At 47.4% G+C, this 23,464-nt stretch overlaps 1 long non-coding RNA gene across 1 annotated transcript in view; it reads right to left on the bottom strand.

Annotated features, from left to right (window-relative positions):
• Window positions 1-2,404: 2,404 nt before the first annotated feature.
• The window catches only part of LOC105448610, a 46,413-nt gene continuing 25,353 nt past the window's right edge, over window positions 2,405-23,464 (bottom strand). The window contains exon 4 of the long non-coding RNA XR_974264.1: window positions 2,405-2,547. This is a non-coding gene — a long non-coding RNA (uncharacterized LOC105448610). The remainder of the gene's footprint in view (window positions 2,548-23,464) is intronic.

Consider the following 23,464-nt stretch of genomic DNA (forward strand, 5'->3'; position numbering starts at 1 on the left):
CATTTCGTAAGAAGATTCGGTCTGATTCATCGTATTCTTTAAATTGCGTATCATTATATGATAATTATATGATAATTAAGAATCACGGATTCCTCTCCAATTATTAGGTATTCACTTCGTGTTTTATTTGAAATACCGCAAATGTAGCTGAAGTTGCGAAAGCCAACAAACAATTAATGGAACACAGGGCTGACCAATGTACCGATCCCATGTTTATACAATTCTAGAAACGATTTTGTGCAATTGACGAATGCACGGATAACTAAAGAAAGAAGGGGAAAAGGGGGCGAGGAAAAGTAAGTGAGAGCGTTTACCGATTCCCGGATAGCGGGGGTCCTTCCTGGAAAGGATCAGGCCCGCACGCTCGTTCTCTCGAGCACGAGCATAAGCGCGGGGAGGGAGGGTACAAGCGTGATGCGCTTCCACGGAGCCCCGCGTTCGTCCGGAACGGACTTGCACCGCGCGCGGCGCGATGGCAAGCAAGAAGGGCAAGAGGGAGAGAAGACGCGCGCGCGCTCGCGCACGCGGCCGTTGTGAAGAGGGAACTCCGCAAAGAGGGAACTGGCGTACCGAATTGATGCACACGAAACGGCATGCCCGGAATGTTATAATCGCGAACCTTTGAACCCAAAGCCGAGACTCCCACACCACCCGGGGATCGCGCGAGCGCCGCGCCGGGCCCCGTTTCCATCGTTGAAATTACTCGTGTTACTCTCCTCTTTCGTGCCGCGCCGGTATCGCCTGATACGCTTCCACGAAAGCGTCCCGGTCGACGCGCGGCGGCGATATAATAATTCTCATGCGTTTCCCCTGGGTCGCACAATAACGTACCTCCGATACGCTCCAGACGCGGAATAATTCGGGGGATTAGCCTCGCTCTTATCGCATCCAGCCGAGATAAATTCTCCCGCGTTGCCCGCGGGTTGCTTAACCCGGCTCAGACGCGAACGAGAAAATATGAGGCCGAGTGCGATGAAAGTTAATCGCGACTTATCGCGCGATATTCGAACGCGATATGTATATATATGTATAAGCTTTACGAGCGAGAAGTCACAAAACGATTCTCGCCGAAACGGGAACTCTAACCCGTACACATGGCACGCGCATATACCTCTCGAAACGGGGAAAAGAAATGGAAGGGAACGGACCGAAAGACGGATAGCTTCGGAGAGTCCGGAAACCTCGTGGCGTCTTGCGAGACGACGCGCGTGCGAGTCACCTTATACTCCCACGAATGGCCTACGGGTGAGTCCTCGCTGCCTTCGTCCGGGCGTGCAGCCGCGGTGGGCGTTACGGTAATTAATTTTTGCTTGATAATTAAGATATCCCGAGAGCAGACGCTGAGGTATACCCCGCGGTAGCGTCATTTTTCAAACGCCGGGTATCGCGTGCTCTCGCTACGCGTGGCCTAAAAACACTAGCGACCGTGTCGAAGCCGTGGCGACGACGGCGGAAAGGCGCTAGCCCAAGGCGTCCAGAACCACATTTTGTTTTTGCGATTTTTTTTTCTAATGCGCAGCTGTAGACGATACGTTAAGATCTAAACCGGCGTCTATGTTAATTCTGCACATTTGCATCTTTTGCGATGTAAAAAAAAAAGGTACTTCAATGGGGCCCGGATACGCACGATTAATCGCACCGCGTCATTCTTTATCACCGCTACACCGCCGACTCTCTCGGATATATCATAAACAAATAACGTTTTAAATCGGTGAGTTCCGCCATTAACAAGCATCTACGCCCACGCAAAATTCGCAACTAACGTGCACGGAAAGCCGCGATTGTGAAAGTTTCATCATCGCGGTATAATGTATATTTCATCGATTGTATATTAATTTCCGCGTAAACGTTTCCGTCGTTTTTTCGTCTCGCTCACGTCGTCGCAACGTTCGGTGAACGGCGGAGATGCGACGAAGAGGGGGAGAAGACGGCAGAGCGCGCGAGGAGGAAGGAGCGCATCACGGAGCTGAAACATCTGGCCCATGGTGTTGGTGTTTCGTGGCCTCGTGGGGATTATTAATTGTTTCATCTCGGCCCTTATCCGCGCCTCCCCGTTTGCACGACTAAGCAAATACGGGGGGCGTAACCCACACGGTGATGTACGAGCTTAAAAGCCTTCGCGATCGGCCACGAGAAGCCTCTCTCTCCTACGCCACGGAACTGAGAAAGGGAGAGAGAGAGAGAGGGAGAGTGAGGGCGAGCGAGAGAGGCAGATGGGTAGATAGATAGATTAGAGAAAGCGAGAGAAGGGTGGGAGGGAAACGAGGAACGGAGTCGGAGGAAGAAAACCGACGGGGTTATCGTCTGATTTATAATTTGAGGCTCTGGGTGCACCTCCGTGGAATACATACCGACCCGATGTTTTCCGGTTCAGGAAACGTAATTGGTTGCCAGCACGATCATAGATAGCCGCCGGTTCGAATCGGGCCTCGAAAGCGTCCCGGAGCCGATCGTAGAATAGCTTCGTCTCTTCCTCGCTCGCCCGGCTCGCGCAGCCTTGTGTCCGGGCCTTGCGCTTCCTTTTCTGCCACTCCTGCTCGCTGTTATCTGCCGGAACATTTTTAATTCCCGTTTGAGATCACGAATATCGACCGGTTACCAAGGGTATAAATCAAGAATCGATCCGGGTAGCTGTTGGAAGTCAACGATACCTGCCTCTTTTACCGGGCACCATCTAGATCAAACACTTTTGCAATTAATGATTTCACTCACGGGCATTCTCCGAATCAGCTGTACGCTATATGCAATCATAAAATATATACTGTAGAAATATATATATTCTACAGACAGAAATAAATTAGATGTATGTTACTTTTCCTTTCTATACTTCTATTTTATATGTATTATATATGTAAAAATCAAAATAATCTTTCACTTAATTATCTCATTGCTGCTATAACTATACAAAAATATTTATACAGAAAAAGTTTTATTTTACAATTCTAATTTTACAAAAGCAAGAGTAAAGACACGAAGAGTAAAATGATCATTGAACAAATCCGACATCTGTCAGAAATGAATACCAGTAAAATAAGAATCTTTAATCTTCAAAACTATTAGTTTTTATTTTAAGGAGCAATCTTTGGAAAAGATTGAAATCGTTGTAATAAACGATATATACGTAACGCGTCGCTGGACGTTCGGTCGGTAAGATTAAAGCGATCGGGATATCGATGTATCTGCCAAAGCGTCGGATTGAATCGAGTTGATCGGACAGACGGCGCCAAAGATTGCGCGTGATCTCGCCACGCATGCACGCACGCACGTACGCACGCACGCACTCGCGTGCCACTCACGCATCTCTCTCGTCCCGCAGCTCCTCGGCGCACATACACGCCGACGATTTGTTATAACCGCGGGCTCGCACGGGCGCATTTGTATCTTTCCACGTTGGCTCTCGGTGCGTCAGCCTCGACATCTTCATCCTGACTTGACTCGACTCGAGACGCGAATGCGGACGGTCCGATCGCGCGGTTCGCAAGCGGGCCCGGGTCCACAAGCAAATATACGCACGCGCGCGCGCGAGCGCTGAATTATGGGGTGCGGGAACACCCACTTCCTGGTCATCGAAAGCCACAAACTCCCACGCATACCGGCACGTCTCGCTCGGACGGGACGCCGTGATGTATCCGCCGTGAGCCACCAGCATCCCGCACTCTTCCCCTTTCCCCGCGTCGTCGTCATCGCCCTTTCCCTCGAAAGCGTTCTGCGGCGCGCGTGCACGCGTGCCCTATCATTATTCGCGGAGCGATTCGTTAATCAATCACCTTATCCAATTGGCCGCCACACTGTAGCGAAACATTTCATTCCGCGGGAGTGAACCATTATACGTTCTCGAGTACCGAGAGCGTATCTCCGTCGACCAGATTCGCGGAGGTTTAAAAAAGACGTATTCGCAGCGAGATGCGTTTATCCGGCGCGATTGCCCTGGCGCCAATTCGCTCTCGCTCAGAAGCGAGATCCCCGTTGCAGGCCCCGGTCGGAAATGTTCTCGCCGACGGGCGCCGAACAGGCGCCGCGAGGCGCACGAAGAGAGAGGAGAAAGGAAGCGAGGAAGAGGGTCCGTGGATGCGGACAGTGAATTCTGAGATGGGACAATAAATTGTTATGCATCCAGCATTCGACATGTCGGTCGGATAAAAGAAGGAGCTCCGGGAGACAATGCCCGTGCGTCGCCGCGCCCGAGAACCCCCTCGGCGCATCCGGTGCGTTTTCAAGGAAGCTTTCGGTGCGCCGTGACACATATCAATTGATTTTCACGGGCGCGAGTCCCCCGTGGTCGAGCCACGTTCGACATATTGCCGCGCACGTTCCTTATTCGAGCGACGAAAAAGCTCGTGGTGCGAGCGAGAATAAAGAATGGCCCCGCTTGACCGACACCGCCGTAATTCTTCTCCGAATCTCGATATTACACGTGTCGTGACGCGCTTTCAGATTTCGGTGCCTATCGCCACAAAAATGCGCCAACGAAAATTCAAAGGCAAACACGTCGGATTTGCTTATCGCTATTACAGAAACGTTGCCTATATCTGATAATTGTTGCCGTTACACAAGGATGTTTAGAAATGAAACAAGCGAGTGTTAAATAGAATACTTAATGCTCTGTAGGATTATTCTAATGTACTAGCTTGAGAACACGTCTTGACTACAATTAAAATCACAACGTAAACATGGTCGTACTCTATGAGAATCATAAGAATTCTCAGAAGAACCATCGAATTCTCACGATAATTGTTGAGCTATAAAAATAGTTATAACTTAAAAAAATATTAAGTATATAAGTTCACATCAAAATCTTTTTTATTGCTCGCGTTGATTCATCTATGTGCGTGCAAGATCCGTTCGATCTCTCGCACAATTTAACGAAGGCTGTGCCGATTTCAACGCTTAAACGCTTTAAACACTATTGCAATAAAAGTTTTTCAGCGACGAAAGTTTATTAGTAATAAAAAGCTTATTACGTAACATTATTGCAACTTCATCGAACAAAGAACGAATTTTGTCACGCAAAATCATATATTTTTAAAGAGTTTTTAAGAGTGATTGTTAAGAGATTATTTTCAATTTGACGTTAATAATCAAACGTTGCCAAATGAAAATAATCTTATGCATAGCGATAAAGTTGCAATCTTGTATCTTTTATATTTTATAATATCTTATTGAACCTTTTTATAATGCTTGCAGTATGCATTATAATCTTGATGCAGTATTACATATTTTTCAAGAATCATATCTTGCTCAATTCATTCTCAATATAGATGCTACCAATAACAAAATGATTAATACATAAAGCTTCTAACCAATTCAATTCAGCTGTACCGTCACACGTAATCACACTTTTATGTAATTGTTCTTACGTACAGATCTAATATAGATAAATTATCGGAATCACCAATACGGTAAAGAAACTAAAACTGTCGCTCTTTTGGACAGACTTCAAATTTCCCTATTCAATCTTACGAAACTTGATCACGCTCAAAGACGATATCGTGGTGAATGAGCAAACGCGATCGGGCAATCGTTGCGATTCGAAATTATTTGGACGACCGATCGTCATCGATCGCGCATGTCCCCCTGCCCCCCCCCCCCATAAATTCCACCGAGTAGCCAGAAACGTTCTCTCTCTCCCCTTGGAAACTACTTTGTTTTACGTCTCGACACCCACGTCTCGTATCTATGCAGCGCACACACACCTTCCTCGCGCTCTCGAGTGCTCGCGCGCTAACATTCGAAGCCTCCCCTACGAGCATCGTCTTACACAAAGCACGCGCGCCGTTCAATGTAAAGCGTTAAAGCGCTACGTGATTGAATTCGACAAGCGACCGGACACCGCGCCAGTCCAAGCCACCATTTCGCGCACGCCGGCCGAATATCAAGGAGAGAGATCGTTAGAAACGTTTAGAATTAGTCGCGCCTTTTGCCAAACAATGACTACGATTTTGCCGATTGATTTGAATCAGCCGGCACCGTGCAGTCATGCCGAAAGCCGCCGTTGCGCACCGCTCAAACGCGTTCCACAGATGTAATGCCAAATGCGATTCTTGACGTACGCTCAATTGAAATGCGTTTCACCGTACATTTTTACCGTTCACAATATTCGTCTCTAATGTCATGGTGCTATATACGGTTTATATAACAATATCCGAGTTATTTTCTACAAGGCTCTGGAAGCAGCTTTGCGTAATCGATCGTGAAACGCAAGGATCACCTTGATCCACGAGACATTCTCTCGACGACTGTCTTCTTCCAACTCCGTCACGGATAGAACCTAGAAGTCGGTTCGTTATCCAGTTACACATATTGCGGAATTGGATCACGTATACATTGGTTGATCGTGATTTATTTATCGTTAGGAACTCCTCAAGATGTATTCAGATTCACGTCTTATCTTTGACGTGTATATTAATGAGAATTACGCGAGACAGTTGGAATCTACTCAAACGATGTACAATAGATATCAATAATTGTGCATTCTGCACGCGCAATTGTGCACATCTGATGCAAAAAGATTTATATTGGTCATGCGAGAAGTTACGAAGACAAAGTTTACTAGCTGATGTTACAACCTCGAGAGCAATCAAAATGAGAGATGGAAATGTCGGCATTATCTTGAAAAAGATCAATTTTTTGCAATCTTATTTTTTTTAGCTATTTTATACTGCAAAGTTTTCACAGGACGAATTGATTTCACGGTGGGTAGGTATCGCATATAGACGCGAGCATCTCCGTGTTCGTCGACACGATCGACAGCCGGGATCTCTACGAATTGACGTGACGTTTTTCGATTTCAGTACGCATGTTTGAATTCCGATCTGAATCGGGAACACAACGCGCAGCGTTCACGTAATATTATCCGGCGATTCGCTCGCCTACGCCAGAAGAGCTGCCGCGCGAGATCGTGAGAAGTACTCCAGATCGGGCGAGCAGGATCTGCCAGGTACATATCGTCTCTCGACTGGCTGTTAAACTCAGATCGCTAACAAAGTGAGGATCAAATAATAACACGTTATGATCGCGCTGCTTCGAAGATAGATAGCGCTCGGTGTGAGTGAATAATTTGATAATGGCAGCGGCGGCGGCGGCGGCGGCGAAGCGTCTTGTCGTACTCTTTTCGCCCTCGCTGCCTCTTGAGAGATCGAGAACGAAGAGCGCGGCCGAAGAGGGAAGATGATCTCCGATCGTTGCCCGAGATCTAGCACTCGTCGCTCTCCCTTTCTCGCCCTCGCTTTCTACATCCTCCTTCCTGGTCTGCTCGTCCTCCCTCTCGACACGCCGTTCTCTTCCTCTCCTTTCCGTTCTTTCATACTTCTCGTCCCTTGGCTCCATCTTATTTTCACGCTCCCTGTCTCTCCCTCTCTCTTTCTCTCTCTTTCTTTCTCTTTCTCTCCCCGCCGTCCGCCCACGAGATCCCCGACCTCTTCCCTCCCGATCTCGAAAGATCATGCCGCGAGATGCCAGGGCTGCTCGTGATATAGCCGGGCGGACGGGTTATACCACGAGATCGCCTCCGCCGTCTCGTGTAAAGGGATATTCCGGTGCTTCGGATATTTTTGTAGACGGCCTTAATGGCGGATGATTGTGTGCCAAAGGTAACTCCAGGTGAAAATGAACCATCCCTGAGCTTCGCCCTCCTCTTTCGCGCAACGTGATCGACTAAAAGGGCTCAACCGCAGCCTGGGAGTTTTCGCTGCGCTCGTTCTCATACGTCATTCGTCTGCAATTTACGCCGAGTACTCCAGAACGATGGACATCAAATGTAGAAGTAATTTTCCGCACCAAGATTTGCAGCATAACAGATATAATAGAATGATAATTAGAAAATGAATAATGCAATAATTAACTCTTTTAAACTTAGTTAATTCTTATCGCAAACGTTCGCATACATCATGAATTTTTTATGCGCGTTTGACAAATTTTATCGAAAATGTTTCCTCATATACCGTTATAGTTTTCAAGGAAAAAAAATCAAAGTGCTCCTACAATGTATTGACAAATGATGCAACTATATTACTTATGTAACGGTCTAACCATGCAATAGTCGGTAACTGAAACCAAATATGTGGTATAGATAGAAATGGAAATATATTTTCCCATCACTTTAACTTTAGAGTTCATTTTTGAAAAAATATGGGCCCGCTATTGTCAAACCCTTTAATTTATGAAGGACAGTTTCATCAATTTATTGAATCTTTTATTTGAGCACAATTGTTTCCTCATATATCGTTAGCTTTCAAGGATAAAAAGTCGAAACATTCTGATTTACCGTTACCCTTGCCATTCATCCTGTTGACATTGTTATTGCGTCACGGAAGACGATCGTGTTAGAATACTCTTCCGCATTAAAGCCCGCTGCTGTTACAAACATTCTTTCTAATACTCGTTAAATAATCGAAAAAAAAAAAAAAAGATTTGAGAGACAAATAGCGACGAGAAAGTTAATGGACGTGGCAACAAGGGCAGGTAAAGGAATCAACAACAACGGGGGTCTCGAAACGCGAGAAGGAAGAGCGGCGAGGGAAAGAAGGCACGGGGCGTCTCTGAGAGTAGAAAGAGAAGGCGAGGAGGAAGAGAAGAAGAGACGCTCGCGGCTCGTGAGGATCAGGCATAGGTAAGTGGCACTTATGTTTAATACGTGAGTGTGGATGAGTAGTCGGTCCTGCACGCGATCCTCGCGTCGGCACGGTCTTTCCTGACCTCGCGTTCGCTAGAACCAATTTCCGCGGATAATACGGGCGTTCCATAAAGTCGAGGTGTATCTCGAAATGGAGCAGCGAGCACTGGTGAATACGAGCAAATCGATCTACATATTATGCGTTCCTCTTTGACACTGCACAGAAATTCCATCTGCGTATATCTAAGAACTCTTGATTATATACAATTGAGAACGTTTATTACTCTAGATAGCAATATATGTGCGTACAAATTTTTGTAAAGTTAAAAACTCCGTGCGAATATACGAAATTCTATGATAACTGATAAATTTAAGATAAATCCAACATTAAAAAGTGAAATCGTTAACAATTAGATTATATAAATTCTACGCAAGTCAAATCTAAACTGTGAATATGTACCATCGCGCTAGCAAGGAATTTTAAATGCAAGATGCGGAGCTCTATATTTCACGTTACATTTATCAAGCCTGTGGCAGCTAACGAGCTCGCTCACGGCTGAAGGCGATAGCGCACGACGCCGATTTTTCTATCGAATGCCGTTTCGAAACTCGAAACGCAAGGTGCAGAATCCGCGATTGCACTTTTTCACATGCATTCCGCGCGATCTCTTTACCGCCTTCCCTCCTTCGGCGCAGTGGTAGTGGGAAAAGGCTCGTTTCTCACGTTGAAAGGACTTGCGGGGCTGAGGGCGATCGAGAATCCCGCGCGGCAAATGAGAGCAATTTGATTTCTTCATATCGTTTCTCCTTTCCGCAAAACGTGAATGAGAACTCGGAAGAAATGTATCATTGTTTTTTATTTTATAAAGATTTTTTTATCAGTACGATTCAGACTTTCCAATAACGAATATCCTTACATTCGAAACGCTTATATTCGAATGACTTTCGAGAGTATGGCATTTAATCCTGAATATAAAAACGATTGCCCATAACAGATACTCAGACATTCGACTGAAAGCGGAGATTAAAAGCCAGTTGAAAAAAACTAAGAATGGGTTAGGCCCATGCTCATGCATTACCCAAACCGCTAATTAGGTTCCGCCATCGAATAGCCCCGTTCTTGTTTTTATCAGACCACGAGGATTGTCCCGGCCCTCATTCTAAACGCGGCATCTTAGGCCTCGGTGGTGTACTTAACTAGCGACGTCGGGAGCAAATGGCTGGCTTGATCGGCTCGAAACATACCGCGTTAATGACCAGCCGAGAGAAGTACGAGCTGCTGATCGGTGAACGTCCGTGGGAACGAAGGGGGTCATCGCGGGATGACCTTTGCCGCGACTGGCGGTGACAAATCGAGCGAACGATTAGCACATTCGTGAATTTTATGGCGAGTAAGGTGAAAGAGAAAGCTGGGGAAGAACTTTTTGTTTTTTTTATTTTTCTTTCTTCCTTTTCATAATATTGAGAATCAATCTATTTTTCGCTCTGGAATGCCCAGATTAAAAATAATCGATTCGATTGAATGTCGACTTGCAACATGCTGAAGATGAATAGAGGCTTTTAATATATATTTACAGAATTCAAGGATTCCAAACAGAAACAAAATAATTTCAGTGAATGAGGAAACAATACAAGGATTTAGTTTATAGAATCTAGTTTTAGAGTCTCGCATAAATAACTATACTTGTAACTATAGCTATATAAACAATTTTTCGCATGTCGACGTATTTCTATTCTCGTTTTATCGACTTTGTGTGCTGTAGCCGTTGTTGATATAAGCGTTGCAGATACCCATAATGCATGTGACTCAAAGAACGGACGTTGCAACTTCCATTGTCCTAAGACAATAAGACGAATATAATATGACATAATGAAACGGAAGTATCTCTCCCTTTTCGTGCATAAACTGCGAGACACTAATAAATGTTATTTTAGATTCCTTCTTTCCTAATACTTCTTTTATTTGCGAATAACAATTAAAAATTCCTTCATCTTGCTTATGCACGTTCGAAGTTATACAGATGTTTAACGAGTATAATCCACCGAGATTCATCGCCACGCTCTACCGCAGTGTGAGCCACAGCGGATTTCCAAATCTCGTCGCCGCACGAAGAACGCGAGGACGTGGAGACTCGCTGCGGCCGGGAGACTCATTTGAATTTTCCCGGAAAGGATGTGCACCGTGTGCATTTCAATCCTCGCGGGACACCCGGACGAAATATGGTCGAGACACAGTCAGAGAGAGGGCGTCGACGACGAGAGGAGCACGAGGGAGAGAGGCAGAGAGAGGGAGGAGAGGCGCTACGGTTGCACGTACGCGGATGGTGGTTTAAAAGCGAGCGCCCGGTATCCAGAGCACGTCCAAAGCGCGAACAACTTATTGTCATGTGCGGCGGCCGCCGGGGCATTTTAATATTTCCGCTGAATGCAACGCCGAGAACGGGAGTGCATTCTGGCTATGCAGGAGTGGTGGGCTACGAAAAAGGAGGCGAGGCGTGGAGTCGTTACACCGACCGCCACCGGTCTTACCCGGAGACCTGGTCCTTTTTTTACGAGCTTCCTGCGGCCGAGACGACGACGACGACGACGGCGCGCCGGCGCTCGGTCTGGAACTGCCGGCGTGAAGAGCATAAGCGAGAGACCGTATTTGAATATCTTGTACGTTCGACCGTTCCCTTCCACGCTGCGTCCATTATCTTAAGACGTTCGTTAAGAGGCTTCAGAGCATAGTGTGGGAAGCTGCGCTATACACGCTTGCGTAATTGTAATCTGTACATCTATGAGTCTCTCTTATAAGCCTGACGGAGAGTCTAACGGGGTGTTCCAGGTCAACGATGGCCTGCCTCCAAGTCAAACTACGGACGCAGCGTATATACCTGCAGGATCGCGATCGCCAGGAGCGATTAAGTGCCGGTAAGAATAAAACAGCATCAACAGAGCGACAAATATATTCCGCACGACTGTCGCGCGTCTTCCACGAGCGAAAACACGAGCTTCTTATCGCCGGTAGCCCGAAACAGTTTGTCCATTCGCGCCGTTGTAAATGCACGACGGCGCGCACCTGACGTGCGGAGCACGTCTTAAGGGAAGCGCATATATCTCGCTTGGAGAGGCGAGAGATCTATCGCTCGAATTCGCCGAGTATATACGGCCGTGAATCGATTCTGAATATCGGCCCCGTGAACGTGTATACGTGGTCGGGGTGATTCACGATATCCCTCCCGCCTGTCGCCAACCTTCGATATAAATCGCGCTGCGACTCGCATTACCTGCGCGCGGTTTATCATCAATTCGGTACGGTACAAATTGTTATACGACGCGTCGCACCCACGCTTCATGCTGCACGTACGGTAGCCGCGCCGCTTCGATAGCGGTGATAAACGATCGCGTTCCGGCGTTACCCCGCACTGAACGTGATTTTATAAAGAATTCACGTCCCGTCCTCGGAAGGGAAATGGTTCGAGGCGATTAAGAAGGCAGGAAAAAGACGAATGGTAGCTGAACGAAAAAAAAAACGCGAAACCTAGAGATGGTTATCTGCGAATCCGTCGCTTCACGTGGTGCAGCTTAATCTGGAACGAATCTCTGGAATTTGACCGAGAGACGAAACAAGCCGTGAAAAGTTTGACATTTTCACATCTCTGTGGCCATCCATTTCTTAGCGAAAGATAAAGGACAATATTTTGAGTATCGGTTATTGATTGAAATTAATTAAATTCCACCCAAGTATATTTATCTTCCCTTATCTCACGCTTTCGCCTTAAAGTTAATGTATCAAAGACACGAAGAGATATTCTATTTTAATTTTTTTCCTGCATCTTATTGTTAAGCAGATTCATTGAAAACGTTTAATTGCGTCCTTCACCGAATTAAAGTGCACGATCTCGCGGTCTTCATTGAGCGCGAGTGAAAATTACCTTGTTAGACCGAGCCGCTGCCTCTTGACGGATTATGATAATTAAAGTAATCGTCATTATCTCGTGGCCGGCGATGTTAGAAATGTCAGAGAATAGCGAAATCATTTGTGCGATTCGCACGTTTGACGAGGCACGCGGCTCCACGGAATAGAAGCTGGATGAACTTTTGATAATAACCGAGCGAATTAATCGCCGCTCGCGCGCCGCCCGCAGGAGACATAAAGCAGATAGGCGGCGCGTGCACGCGTATCGGCGAAATTGCAAAACACGCGTCCACCGGTCGTTTAGCGCACCCGGCGCAATTGCCGTACACTGTAGCAATACGAGTGTTACATCGTTCCTCGTGGCACGCGATCGAAACGGTCTCCTCCTATTGGCAACCCTAATTGCGAGAACCATGGTATTTGCGCGGCGACTTACGTAACCAAAATCGCCAATAGCGCGGTACCTGGGTTCTCGCGGGACTTCCAGAAGAGCGTCTCGATGAAGAAGAGACAGATCAGAGGGGGAGGGGAGGGAAAGATGTTAGGAGTCATCCCCTCACGCGAGAGCGATCGGCGCGGATATGCTCCGCAACGCCGCAACGAAATCTCCATTTCGATCCGAAGCGATCGTCCCTGAGTCTTGAGTTACAAGCCGAGGGGGGGGGGGGGAAGAAAGAACGAGAGAGAAAAGTGATTATCCGGCTTAGGTAGGTATAACACGCGACGCGAATGAACGGCTGATTTACTTTGATCGTTCGAGCACTTTCGAGTCCGAAGTCGGGACGCGCAGAGCGGAGCGCGCGGGCAAACGGGTCGCTTCGTCCCGAAGAATGTCGCTTGATGGAGGAGATAAACGGCGCTAATGCCATAGTGCTACATTGTCTCTCTTTCTCGAGAGCGTACCTTAACGCGGCACCGCCGCGGTAAAGAGTCCGTCGTTTTGGAGCGATTACTCGAGTAATAGCGGCGATTCTGAAGTGCGAGAGAGTGGCGATTCCGCCGCCGCTCGTGAAGTTCGTAGTTTGAAGGCTTGATAAATGACGCGCCGTGAATGATATAGACCTAAGCCACGAAGAGCGAGGAAAATTAGAGAAACTATCCGATTCGCGTAAATAACCTGCAACTGCGTCGTTCTGACGCGAGTCACGAGTTACATTAGATAAATGAATAAGTCATTTTCATACGCGCATTTCGAACACGCTCGTTTGCACGCCGAAAGAACGAATACGTTTGATTTTATTGTCAGATACGGCAAATGTAGGTATTAGTAAATATTCCGTTTTCATTTTTTCACGACAACGAGACGACGTTCATTCGAAAAGAAATATCTTTTCGTATCTCTTTGACGACGTCTCATCGCATCACCGGATACGCGTGTGCCTCCCTCACTTCCGGTCGTAAGGCTGCTTAGGTTCATTGCCATGCGCCTCGTCTCGTCCACCCTCGGAATATGAAAACAAAATCATATTCTTCGCCCGTCGCCTACCGATGAGGCCCGCCTCTCTTTCTCTCTCTGTTCCCTCAATTACTTTCGTTACCTTTCCTTCCTCGCTCCCACCTCCGTTCAGGCTCGTTTAAGCCGCGAACTTTGTCGCCTTTCATATACAAATGAATAAAGAACCACCTGCCCTTTTGCTCCGGCATCCAGGAACTCGACCGCGCTCGAGTTAGCTGCGTCTTTCGTCAGCGCAACGCAATTTCTCAAGATCGTTAAAGCGGCAAAACACACGACCGGGTAATTGCGGCGATCGTACGTTAGTTAGGTTAATAACTTTGCATTATAAATGTATTAAGCTCGGATCCAATTACAAGCGCGCGCGCGCGCGCGCGAGGGATCGGAGCAGGCGAAATCTTGCAAAATGACGCCAAGTAAATGCGAGCCTGTGAGCGCGCATAATTTCAAGGCGATGAGGGACTAGAAATGGCCGGTGAAGTAAGGCGAATCGTAAATCAGAATCGAAGTTGTACTTCATTATACCCTAGTTACACGAGCTCGGCTCGTCGAAACACGCGACGGCGATACGAAGCGACCGGGCGAATTAATCCGAGCCCGAGATAGGGGGAAACACGCGAGACCGGGCCGTTCATTCGCGGCGAATAATTGTGAATCGTTCGCGAGCGCGTCGACCATTGTGAAAGTGCGCAGGGGAAGGAGTCGCAACGATCATCGTACTGCGACAGCCCGTGATGGCCCGTTTCGAATACTTCCCGCAATTTGCGATCGTGAACGCGAGGCGCATCTGGTGCCCTCGGACGTCACGCTCTCGACCGATTTTAACACGGTTTAAAGCAGCTGTCGCGGCGCGCTTGCAATTCCGTTCGATCTTCCGCCAGTGGAGCGGAACAGACTCGGTAAATTGTCTCGAGTTTTGCTCGAGTTTACGTTGAATGTGGCAAGACGACAAATCCGAGATAGCTCAGAAAACCCGGACAGAATGCTGTGCGTTTGGATAATCAGAAACACGCTGTATGTATGATGAAGTATTAAATAATGACGAATAATTGCTTGAGATGAAAATCGTGAATTACGAAAAAAAAAAAACAACGAATATTATTTTGCAAGAATAACAAATTTGCAAACAATAAAGCACGTTAGTCTCGTATAAACCTGAACGCACGTAGCAAATTAAAATTACACTTGTAATGACAGCTTGGAAAATAATACTATTACATTACAAGTATACGAAGTACCGCGTGTCGTCGTTATAGGTCAGGCACTAAAATGTGAGAATTCGCCACTAGCACCCGCGCGCGCGGATGAAGAGGATGCACGCTGAATGGGATTCACTGTGTGAATCGTGACAGCGCAACGCGATGCGGTCGTGAACCCGCGTGCAAACCCGGAGATCGCGAGTGTCGCTCGCGGCAATTAGCCGCACCGCTGGAAAGGTCCGAAAGTTGCGAAAAAAAGCATGATCCCCGCTTTCCTGCCCCGCTGCCTCGCTTTAATGCGGACGCGGTCAAAGCGAAGGGAACGAATGCAAGGGGGGGGGGAGGGGGGAGGACGGCCTCGTGGACGGAGGATGACGGGCGACGAGTGCCCGTCACGGAAGGAGGGCGTTACGCATACGCGTAAGCGTGCGCGAGTGTGTCACGGATGTCATAATCTTACGTAATTGGGAGCCACCGGCAGACATTTGTAAGCCGCACGCATGCGAGAGCGGGCCGCTCGCTCGGCCGGTACGCACGGCAATTTGCTTTTGATTCGATACTACAAACTGTGTCGCGGGAAACCTATTGTCCGCCGCGCCGAAGGAAGGATGGCATATGCGCTCTCGCGCGAACGTATAGCGCGGCCGGATCGGCTTGAAATTGACGAAGCGTGCTTCAAACTGCCGTCCGTGCATCCGTGGAAAATTATTTTCACGCGTGTATTTTTAGAAATGAAAATACCTCGGCGCGTATTTGTCGTACTCGTATTGCGCTAACAAATCCTTGTGTTGACAGCACACAAGATAATAGATAATATATAACGTTCGGTCTTTAATATTTTTTTATACATTGACGTGATAATTTTTTTTTTTCCATCGGCCTCGACCTTTTTATTTCTCTTCATCGATACAAATGTATTTGACGTTTATCCCTTCCTCGCGACTTTGTCGTGGCCTAGCGGATGGTCAAAATATTTACTACTCGCGACACGAGGTCGAGCGATTTCTTTCGTAATTCACCTCGATGATATTCGATGGACGCACCATCCGCGACCATTATGAAATAACGATATATATATTCCAGGCGAGATCGCACGGAGCATACCTGGATATTATGAGGGCATTACGGTACGTACTCGCGCGATGCACGATTACCTCTGACTCTCGGGCAGTTTGCCCGCGTCAACACAGAACGCGATTTACAGAGCGCGTACATGATACATTTTGTCATTTAAATCTATGCCTATCGTTAACGAGCAGATAAGTGCAATTTATGATAACTGCAAGTCACGCCAAAGAGCAAGCGGTATATTATGTAAATGTCAACAGCGCGCCGCGGACGATAAGCAGATCGAAAGAGCGAGGCCAAGTGCCTCGAATAAATTTGTATGCTAGTCACAAGAGCAAAGATATATCCGCAAAAAAAAAACTGATATCGATTACCAACTAGAGATATTGATAATAAAAATTAGGACGTGCCGTATAAGAAATCAATCATTAAATGATTTATTATTTCTCGATCAAAAGATAAGTAGAAATTTTTTGCATATCAATTAATTCAGCTTAAATTCACGTTAGAAATATATAGTTGCGTATCCATATGTTTGACATTAAGTGTGCCGATGAAAAAACGCAATCGATATCGGAGTCGTAATTGTCGAGAGAGGACCAAGAGCAGGAGGGGACTTACACACTCTCTCGCAGTATCGTTCTTTAATTTCACGTTAATGACCGCGCGCGACCCCACGGGCAGAAAATCGGGGTGGTCGACAGAAAAAGGATACGGCAGAAGGCGTGTCGACGGGAAGAAGCGGCGGCAATCAATCGGTTAATCGATACTTCACTCGATCGAGATGGTAAAAACGGGGTAATGGAGAGGACCGATGCTACTCGCGATGAAACACCCGGTGGCATGGAATGCTCCCGGGTCGTTTGAGCGAGAGCGGATTCCGTTCGAAGAAAGGGGCAGGATGGGAAGAAGATGGAAGAAGATAAAGGAAAAGAGATACGGGGAGAAGAAAGAAGAAAGCGGAAAGAGAGAGGAAAGGTGAAAGAGAGAGAGGGAGAAGAAGATCGCTCTCTTCGTTGCTTAAACCGCCCCCCTAAGAAAAAGCGGTCTCGCTGGGCAGCACCGTCCCCCTTAGGGCGAATTAGCAAATCTAACGTAATAATTAAATTATCGCCGTGCGGGCCGTTGAGGCAGTTAAAGGCGTGCATTCCCATACAGATCGTGCTAATGAAGCGTCCCGCGCATACGGCGACGGGAATAAATTTGAATTTCCATTACGCGCCGCGCTAGCGATGCGACGTGCGAGTTCATATATGTGAGCGCGAGGGGGGGTGACGAACTCTGATGAACGAGCCGAGGAGGAAAAGGAACACGGAGACATACAGGGACCGGGAGGAGAGCAGCACGGAACGCAAAGGCGCGAAAAAAGCTCGAGCAAAGGGAAGGAATATCTCTCTCTCGGGTCCGCCTACTTGTCTATCTCTTATCTCGGTGCGTGTATACGCGTGGAACGTATTAACATTCCGCGGGTGTAGATCTCTCGCTCCTGCCTAACTGCACGCGATTATTGTTAGATTTTTGCATATTTATAATTTTCTTGCTTGTGTCATTGTTTTTGTAAACTCGCACGGAACGTCGCGCGTGCGAATTTTAAGATCTATTCCTATAAAGACCAAAAATCCCCGCGTCTTAATCAAGTTATACGAAAAAATAATAGTCTCTAAATTTCGAAGCAAGATAAAAGTTGGGAGGTCAAGTTTTCTTTTACCATCGCGAGTCGCGAGCATGAAACTTGGGATTTTAGTATGCAAAAACATGGATCGCAAGTGACGCAAATATATATGTATTGTGGTGCCCGCACTTTTAAGCGGATGCGACATTTAAGTTCGCATCGAGCCACCGCTCAAGCGACCGCTCTGAACAAATCGCGAAGCGAGATGACGCTCCTCTTTTCACGGTTGCCATGCAATGTTGTTTACGCCGAGCTTCCAAATCGAACAGACGTCCTGTTGGACTCCTTGTATTTCCGTGTGTAATAAAGGGTAATCATCCCGTAAGTCTCGCCTGGTAATTTCCTGGCGATTTCGAGAGTGCGCGGACGCGTGCGCGAGTGCGAGTGCTGTGAGTGAGAGGCGGACGCGACAATATATGTATATATATATATATATATATATATATATATATATATAAATGACTCCACGATATTTTTGCAACGTTAATCATCCGCTTAAGTTATTGCTCGTGGCAATGTAAAAAGAATACGCGTCCCTCGCGTTCCTTATCGGCTATCCTGATGATCATCCGTCTAACTTAGATGTATAACGTATACGTCCGTTATTAACGTCAAAGCCGCGATCATAAACGTGGTACAAATATCTGACATTTACATCGGTGCATATTTATTGGGATTACTTTGCATAAACATTCCTGAATACACATGCTCGTCATCGAAACGCCATGATTGCGAAATTCGTCTCGTTCAAAGCGATCCCGAACGATCGCATACCGGAGGAGGAGGGGAGGAGGAGGGCGGACGTAATACACATAGTATTTCCGATTCGATAAACTCGCGCTCGGAAGCTCGTGGCGTAGCCAGCATCATCATCTCAACCATCTGTTCGCTCGATCGGCGCGGATGGACGAAACCGTGGTAACCGACGATTTAGAGATCCGACCCGGCGACCAGTTTCGCTGGTCGTAAAGCATGGAAATAACACCTGTGATTATCGCGGGCTATTACCGCCTAGATTCACGCAATCCGCGCGCAAATCGATGTTAACGATCCGATCGGATGGGCCACCTTGGAAATCGGCGTTGATTACGCCGTTGGGACACGCTTTTTGCGAACGGCGATCACGTAATAGCATCGCAAAAGACGGACCGCCGCCGGTGCGCCGCGCCGCGTCCGTCGTTCATCCGTTTTCATTTGCGCGAACGAGCGAACGTCCCCGATGCGAAAGTTCAAGATGCCGATTGCGAAAACGAATGTATGTGTATACGTCGAGCCGCGCACGACGAGTGCCAAGATCGAAGCCGGGGCGCGCTATCGTGAACTCGGCATCACTTGTCGTCCTATCGCGATCGAGTCCTTAACCCATTTGCATAACGTATCGATTATTAAAAGGATATATACGTGTACAACGTCAAGAAATAATTCAATTTGTGGTGTATCGCGTCGTTTATTTCAGAGTATTTAATCGTTAAGATTAAGATATATTAAGTCATGTAATGCAATTAAACTTTTTCCCGCGATTTTCTCGTGAAGATAATGCATTGAAATGTGATAAAATTTATAATAAATCGCAGTAACAGTTTATTGCAAAGTATGATATTAATTGCAAATCGATTTTCCAAGCAGACGCTGTTTTGAAAAAGAATCTGGCATTTCAAAATTATATATTGCAAACCGTCGTTCACACATTTGTTGACAGCGAGCGGCTTGCAAAACTCGGAAAGACTGTCCGATCGTTGCGGCAGCGCTTTCGCTATTACAAATGTCCTGCGATCGGTGCCACGAACGACGGGCGTGCGAATTGGCGCAAAGACGATCAACGATCCGGAGGTGGATCGAGAGGCAATCTTAATTCACTTTTATATCCCGGCGTCTGGCGGGATGGCGAAAGAGAGAGAACGGCCCACGCTTGCCCGTGGTTCGAGAGGTCTCTCTTCGCGAGAAGCAGCCGCGACGCGAATTACGAGAACACCTGTTTCTACAAATCGATCCAATTCGCTCTCGCTCGTTACGCTACAAGGTTGTAGTGAAGTGATGTAGAGCGTCAAATTTCGACGAGCGCGTCGAAATTTCGGCCGATACGGACGATACGCGCGGCCGTCTCTCTTCACGCAAACTCGTTTCGTATTCCCGTGCCAACGTCAGGCACAATGCCACCGTATACATTCTAAGAGACTGACTCACAACCTGACTGAGTCCAGTGCCTCCTCTTCATCGACACAGGACGCTCCGCGTCTGGTCACGTTCCGTGGTACGGAAAGGTGCATTACGCACCTTTCGTACGCACCTCTATGCGCCGAAGTCGTAACCGGACTGCGTACGGGCGTTCGCGCGTACGAGCGATGACACTTAGACGAGCTCCCCTAGTCGAGCGAAGGAAACAATAAGTCGTTCGCCACGTTTGGGTAACGTTTGCGTCGGGTAGGATACATTTATATCTCTGCACCGCGGAAAATTTTATGAACGTGTCGTTCGCTGCCTGAAAATAAACTATATAGACGCGCGAGGCGTACGAATAGCCGCGTTAATCGAACGGGTGAGATCTTCCGCGTTCGTCTGGCTCGGATAGATAATACGATCGCGCGATTTGCAGAGAGATTTGTCTTCGATATCGAACTCTCACGCGTATAACGCGAGACGTACTCCGGCAATAAACTCTTTATACGCGCGAAATGTATGCACCACGTTTACGTCAGCGCGAGCACACGGCAGCCGCAGCGTACAACTCGAATCGTGCGAGAGAGCTTGTCGATGCGTATCCGACTGTCCACGTGCCGGGCGTTGCGTGCGACACGCCCAGTGCGTGGCTCGGGCACCGCACGCATATACGTGCCGCACGAACCGAGATTTATGCCATTGGCTGCGAAGCGTGCATCGTCGCGTTTATCGCGGCGGTCGACCGTTCCACGCGTGCGATGGATCGAACGAGCGCGCACCGCTCGTTCGGCTCGACACCATCTTCCGATTTATCGTTCGACGTACCGCGAACGAGATCGGCGGATCTTTCACGCCCGCCGCCGATCGTCAACACGTTCTCCTTGCTGTCTATGAAAGTTACGAAATTCAACGTCTCTCGAAAAGTAATTGGATTATCAAAATTTTAGGCAAATTAATATCTCAATATTATGTGCAACAAATTCGAAAGAAACAAAATTTCTCTAGTTATTTGCTATTTATGGAATTGCTAAAAAAAATAAGCAGAACTCATAGATAAATAAAATAAAAAACAAATACATAAGATAAAGAGTAATTGTTCTTCAAAATCATAAAATATCAAAAATTATTTCCTAAATATTGAGCAAGATAAAAATTTTTCATTGCACAAAGCGTGTATTAACTAAAATTCATCGACCGAGAACAAAATAGACAATTCTGGGCATTTGTGAATAGCGTTCGAGCGTTCACCAGCGTGTCTCGATTGCACGCAACCGACGAGACGATGATTGATCGACGTGAAATCCGGTGACATACATTAGAGCGGGAATGAAAAAAGAGGGGGTGGGGAGAAAGAAAAGGACGAGAGCCCGCCAGTCTTGGAGCGGCGACGGGACGCTTCTTCTTTGTCGCCGGCGTCGTCCTGCACGGGCTTGCCGGATACGCGCCCGCTGCATCTGTAACGAGGGATGCGCACCTCCGATAGCCGGCACGTCGCGCGCGCGTTGCATAAAACCGGGCGGTTGCATCGGCAGTCGCGCCGGTTGTCGCGCTCGCGATCTCGCTCCTGCGCTCGCTCGCGCGCGCGCGCGCGCGTTACTTATCCAGCCTCGGGCATTGAAATGCAATCCCTCGCGCGGATGATTTATACCTCGCCAATGCCCGCCCGCAGGGCAGGATGTCGCACGTCCCTTCTTTATGTCTTTATCGCCCGTCTCGAAAATATCCCGCAGCGCGCGTGAACGAGCGGGCGAAGTTTGACACGTACGTATACGCGAATCGCGCCAGACGAACGTCAACAAAGTCGACGACGATGATACGCTGCAAAACTATAAGAAAGTACTATTCATACGGACCTTTAATATTTGATTTTTACTTCATTGAAAATATATTAATTTGTCTTAATTCATCTAAATGAAAAATAATTTGTGAGATTTTTTTGGATGAATTTCTCTTAGAAAAGTTACCTCGCTTACAAATTTTCGAAATATGTCAAACTACTCTGCGTGAACTCTATTTACCATGTTTTATTTGTATTTCGGACCATATAATCCTCTGGGCGTTCTAAACACTAAACCATTAGTCCTAACTGGCAATCATTTCACGTTAGCGTTCCGGTGCTAAAATTCCAGATTGCACTTAGCATGTCGCGAGAGATCGAAACGAGATCTACGTCGGAGAAGTTTGTCGAGGATCAAGCTATAATAATAGTCGACCGGAGAATTCGCCCGGCTAAACTCGAAGAGAAAGTGATGTTATATAGGACCATATAGGATAGCATCATATAGGAGGCGACGGTTCCTTTGTTTCTGGTTTAAGATCACGCTGGCTATAGCGGGCGGGATCGCGCGATACCGGATCGGATAAGCGCGCGGAGAAACTTAGGGCGTCGTCCTAACGCGAATGGATTGCGGCGCGAGCGCCCGTCGCTCTACATCCGAACGCACTGGAAACGCCCGTGCCGGCGTAATAAGCCGGGACTTAAAAATTAGCATCTGTCGGAGACCCGGAGACAATGGCTGATTTGAATAACAATGTTCGCTACCGTGTGGGCTTCTAACTTCTAACTATAGGTTCTAGACGCGACGCGAGCCCGCGCGCGTATCGCACTTTCTTACGGCTGCGCGCCGGCGAGGCACACACATGACAATGCCTCTCTGCCCCCACGATTTCCTCCTGTGTCCCCCTCGAGAGGCAAAGCGAAAAAAAGGTTGTGCGAATATGGGGAAAAATAGCGGGCTTTCCACCTTTTCTGATGACAAAGGCACAAAGAAACGCAATAAATAATAATCAGTGTGCGTTTGTAACGGAATCTACGCGGAACGTAATAAAGACCACCGTTGTAAATCGACATTAATATAACATAACTATCGCTGATTCTTGTGTCTGCGTATTTCATCTACCTTGCCAGTTTTTCACATACAGCTCGGCGAGACAAGTACATGTTATCACGGACGATTCGCCCGATAGAGATCGGACAACTTAATCACGCCGCGGTACGAACAGTTATGCGTAGCTCACGTGTGGTATGAACTTACATACACGAGAGGTACATACGAGGGCCACATATCGATGCGCGAACGGCGGCTGACCCTGAAGTGTCTTCACCCTCTTGCTGGCGAGTCTTCTTTATGCTCGGTTACGCGTTACATACGACCGAACGTTCACGGTATACTCGTGAGACAAATATAGTTTGTGCGTGACCAGGGTGACAAGTGTCGCATACCGCTGTTCATACTCCGCCGGCCAATCCGATCATTTCGCTATGAAATACGACCCGTTCCACACAGCAGAAGTGTCCAAAATATATTGTAGGTATAAAAATATATTTGAGATGTGGATATCATTTAGGATATCGCTATGGATGTGTTTCAAACATTTCTGCTGTATGGAGGTGTTATCATCA

This window comes from Wasmannia auropunctata, unplaced genomic scaffold, assembly GCF_000956235.1.
Source record: "Wasmannia auropunctata unplaced genomic scaffold, wasmannia.A_1.0 LD336083.1, whole genome shotgun sequence".
NCBI lineage: Eukaryota > Metazoa > Arthropoda > Insecta > Hymenoptera > Formicidae > Wasmannia > Wasmannia auropunctata.